The 4,912-nt window shown below is 46.7% G+C and overlaps 1 long non-coding RNA gene across 1 annotated transcript; it reads right to left on the minus strand.

Moving 5' to 3' along the window:
• Window positions 1-605: 605 nt before the first annotated feature.
• LOC132344771 (uncharacterized) lies at window positions 606-4,635 on the minus strand. Its single transcript, XR_009493727.1, has 2 exons — window positions 4,346-4,635; window positions 606-1,743 (listed from the first exon to the last, which is right to left on the minus strand). It is a non-coding gene; the product is annotated as an uncharacterized lncRNA (long non-coding RNA).
• Window positions 4,636-4,912: the final 277 nt, after the last annotated feature.

Genomic DNA, 4,912 nt, shown 5'->3' on the forward strand with positions numbered 1-4,912 from the left:
TGTGCCGTTTCCCGCCCTTCACTTCATGGAGCTGATTCTTCTACAAGCTGTTCTGTTTATTCCTTGTCTGGTTCCACAGCGTCAGCTTTGTGGGAGCAGCAGAATCCTTTCTTTTTAAAGTGTGGTGGTCTTCTGTCTTACTCTCCTCTTGAATGTCAAGGACTGTGAGGTGTCGTGGCTGGGTCCCTGCCCCCAGCACAGGCCTGGCACAGAGCACATGCGCTCTCAGCATTTGGGGAAGAACCAGCAGTTGCTGCCCCCAGGGGACTGTTAAAAACAAGACAACAGCCCCAGAGGAGTTGCTTAGTTAGGAACCATGCTAGCAAAATAGACTTAAATGCAGTTTTGGCTCTTCCAGAAATGAAATCTTGAACCAGTCAGCCAGGAATCTTCTGATTATCACTAGTTAAGTCATCTGCCTGAGAAAGCTTTCCAGCCTCTATTGGAAAGTAACCTCGCAGTAACCACTTGGATTCTTTGCCCAGTACAACTTCCTTGTTCCTGATCCCTTATGCCTATAAAAGTCTTTTATTTTGTGCAACTCCTCAGAGTTTCTAACTGCTAAATTGGATGCTGCCTCATTCATTTAAATAAAGGCACTAAGATTTTAAAATTTTACTCAGTTGAATTTTATTTTAATAGGGCTTATAGCTTATTTTGGAGAAGGCAATGGCATCCCACTCCAGTACTCTTGCCTGGAAAATCCCATGGATGGAGGAGCCTGGTGGGCTGCAGTCCATGTGGTCGCTAAGAGTCGGACACGACTGAGCGACTTCACTTTGATTTTTCAAATGGCAACCCACCCCAGTGTTCTTGCCTGGAGAACACTGCAGGAAGTGTCATAAGACGCATATCCCTGGGACATGCAGGAAGTGTCATATGTGACGCATATCCCTGGGACATGCATCACAAGAGGGCATGTCCCAGGGATGGGGGAGCCTGGTGGGCTGCCGTCTATGGGGTCACACAGAGTTGGACACGACTGAAGTGACTTAGCAGCAGCATAGCTTATTTTAAGATTATATTTGGCTTTTAAGAGATTGTTATAGATTCAATTGAGCTTACTATGAACGATGTCGGATTCAGGATCTCCGAAGAAGATTTAGCTTCAGGACCAGGGACCAGGATTGATCACTCAAGAGCGTTTGTGTAGCAGAGTTTTATGACAGTGGGAAAAGGTCAGAGAAAGCTTCTGACATGGACAGCAGAAGGGGGTGGGGAGTGCCCCCCCTTGCTAGTGTTAGCAAGGGATGTATATACTTTTTAAATTAGTTTCTACATTAAATCAAAAGAATGTCTCAAGTTTGTGAAAGGTTTACCAGACCCACTCCCACAATTAGCATTTTAGGATAACAGGATTAGAATTTAACAGAAAGATCCTACCAGACCCATTCCCATAATATACATTCTAAGATATCAGGATTAATCAGAAGGTTTTCAGGAAGGAGAAACTGTCCTCAAGCAGGATACATTGTTGTTATATGATCCCTAGTACAGAGTTTAAGTGGCTCAGATGGGAAAGCATCTGCCTACAATGTGGGAGACCCGGGCTGGATCCCTGGCTTGGGAAGATCCCCTGGAGAAGGAAACAGCAACCCACTCCAGTACTCTTGCCTGGAAAATCCCATGGACAAAGGAGCCTGGTAGGCTACAGTCCATGGGGTTGCAGAGTCAGGCATGACCGAGCAACTTTACTTTCTTTCACAGAGTTTAAACTGAGTTGTGTAATCATCAGTTCTGGGCCTAAAGAAAGAAAGGAAAAACAAATGTTTTAAGTGACTAAGACTAAGAAATGTAGAGAGAAAAAGATGTTTGTCCTTTCCTCCTCCTTGAGAACTCCAGACCCTCTCTCCTCAGCTTCCCCTGGGCTTCTTATCAACCTGCCTAGGAATTGACTCTCTCACTTTGAGCACCTCTTCAGCCTGTGAGCTCCATGAGAACATCAGGCCAGAAAGATAAAAGACCTTGAGTAAATGTTATGATGACTGAAGAGCTGTACAGATAAAATGACTAAACAGAGTCCATGTGAAGGTTACATTCACTGAAGATTAGCTTTTTCTTCCTCCTCCCTCCCTCTTTCCAGAACAGAAGTTCAAGGGACCTTATATCACCCTCACCTCATATGGAACTCCAGTGGTCTGGGTGAGTTTTATCTTTTCTCTATTTGTACACTGGAAGACATTTCATGACTGTACCCCTCAAAACTGAGAAAATTACTACTTGAGGGGCAGGGACCCTCCATGTTGTCTAAGTCAAAAGAGAACAATATGTGAACACAGAATATTGGGATGACTTGGGCCCCTGGGCAGCTGGAAGGAGGGAGACAAAGGCAGAGGGGTGTTGTTTCCACCTCCCTCCTCCCAACATGACACATTTGTCCCTCTTTTTACTTAATCAATCTGATTCTGATTATCTGGAGATTGACATGTCTGCTGGTAGATGGTATGGTCTTAGGTCACAGCATTAAAGGCCACCAGACATCAGTTCTGAGCTGTTTGCAAGACCTAGGACAAGTCTTCAGCGTCTTAGATCCGCTGTTTTATCCCTAAGCATTGACAGCGGTACTACCTATGTGAGGGCCCAGAGGCAGAGGCATCGGCACTTGGGATTGGTCACTGGGAAAGGCTGCAGCCCTGTGAAGGCTGCCCCTAGAACCCCAGCCGGAACACGAGTGGTACGTGGAATATCTGGATGAAGCAGTGAAGATGTCAGCAAGAGACACTCAGTTGGTGCCAGGACAGCATTGAATTAGAGCACTGGGCTTTTCTCCACTCACTTCCAGAGGGTCAGGCCCTATTGCCACTGGCCACATACCCTGAGTGATAACCATCTCCTGGGAACTCCAAGTCACAGCCTGATGGCTGGGCCTCCAGAGGGCTGAAGGATGTGTCAGGAGCGGTTTGCCCACAGATGCTGGGCACTCCAGGGCTCTGACAGGGGCTGGTGAGGCTGGCATGGCAGGGCCCCACAGCACAGAGTATTGGGGTGCCTGGTTGGAGCTGCCATCATCTAGGGCCATAGCACCATGAAGGCCCCTGGTAATTTCTGAGCTCAGAAGCTAAAGCAAGGTTGAGCCTGATTAGTACTTGGTTGCAAGACCAGCTGGAAAGACCAGGTGCTGTGGACTTTCCCGCTTGTCTCTTCTTTCATCTCTCTCACCCTTGTCCACCGCCCCCTCTGCTGGCACAGATGGGCTCTCCTTTGGCCATTGGGAGGTGCACCTATTGTTGAGTCTTGGCCTGGGTGGGTGCTGTGCGGGGTTCTGACAATGGGCAGCACAGTTGTGCTGGCGTCCTCTGTGCTTGCTGGCCGCTCTGGGTTGGTGGGCAGGTTGAGTGCCTACAGGAAGGCAGTACTTTATGCCATGGAACTGTCTGCATAAAATGGTTCTAATGGTGACATTGGACCTCTGTGTATTTTCCACATTAAAAAAACTGTAGCATGTCTCTGTGTGTGTGTGTGTGTGCGTGTGTTAAAGACTTAGGAAAATTCTGAAGTCAAACAAAAAATTGGATCACATGATAAAATATGAATAAGCTTCAAAAACATGACACTGTGTAAGAAACCGGACCTAAATGGCCACAGTTGTACAAACCCATGTGCTTGAAATACACAGAATAGGCAATTCCATAAGGATGAAAGAGTGAGGAATGTGGAATTTAAAGTGACTGATTAAGGAACACTAGGTGTCTTTGTAGGGAGATAAAATATAAAATATTCTGGATCAGATAGTGATGATGGCTACACAACTATATAAATAGGCAATCACTAAAATATAGTGCTCAAAGGAGAATTTTTTGGTATATGATATATATCTCAACTTAAAATGATTAATTTGATTTTTTTTTCAAAAATAACAAAACCCACATATTATCCTCAGTGCTTTATGTGGTTCTCACTCTAAGCTCTGTAGACATAAACAAAGGTGCCTGTGTCTGTGTGTGCGTGCTCAGTCATGTTTGACTCGTTGTGACCCCATGGCCTGCAGAAGGCCATGCTCCTCTGTTCATGGAATTTTCCAGGCAAGAATACTGGAGTGGGTGGCCGTTTCCTACTCCAGGACATTTTCCTGATCCTTCACTGTTTCTTCAGAATTTGTCTCCAGAGCAAGGAGTCAGCCAGCACCACTCGCCTAGGCTGAGACTCAGGGCACACACAGGAGTGGGGACGCACTCTGGTGGGAAAGAGGGAAAGTGTGTCCTGCTCAGAGCGTGTAATGTGGGGAAGCCGGAGACAGGCTGGCAGGAAGAGGGCCATCCCAGGTGACTGCTTAGATGAGATTTGGCTTCCCCCATTTGGTACTAAATTGAAAGGAAGAAAAATAAGGAAGGTGACAGTCACTGACCACGCACTGAATCCTGGAGCCCATTGCTGCAGGGGCTGGGGTCTGGTTTTCCAGGTCGGTTGCTGCAGGGCAGGGCCTCGTGGCTAGAAGGAGAGGTTCCCCAACTTCCCAGTGTGTTAAGAAAGTTCTTCACTTCAACATCCTTCTCTGGTCGTCTTCAATTGGATACTCTGTGGATAAACTTGAAACAGTGTTTCTTAAATTAACTGCAAACAAAGGTAATAATTACGTTATTGTTGAGTAACAATGATAATGGTGATTTTCATTATAATTAATTTCAAGATTTCTCATTGAATACCTACATTACAATACAAATAGTAACAAAAATCCCCAACAACCTGTCGGGCCATCTGGTCGACCTCGCCACAGCGGCCACCAATCTGTCGGCTTTGTGATCCTCACACAGACGTATCCGCGTCTCACACCCCTGAAACACAGCGCCTCCACACGGACACCATCCTTTCTACTTCCGAGCCCGAGGAGAACAGAAGGGACTCCTGGCGCCCCTCGAATAGATGCAGCCGGACCCGCAGGAAATCCGTCTGCTGAGTCCTGAGCACGTCACCG

This window comes from Bos taurus, unplaced genomic scaffold, assembly GCF_002263795.3.
Source record: "Bos taurus isolate L1 Dominette 01449 registration number 42190680 breed Hereford unplaced genomic scaffold, ARS-UCD2.0 Leftover_ScbfJmS_2364, whole genome shotgun sequence".
Lineage (NCBI taxonomy): Eukaryota > Metazoa > Chordata > Mammalia > Artiodactyla > Bovidae > Bos > Bos taurus.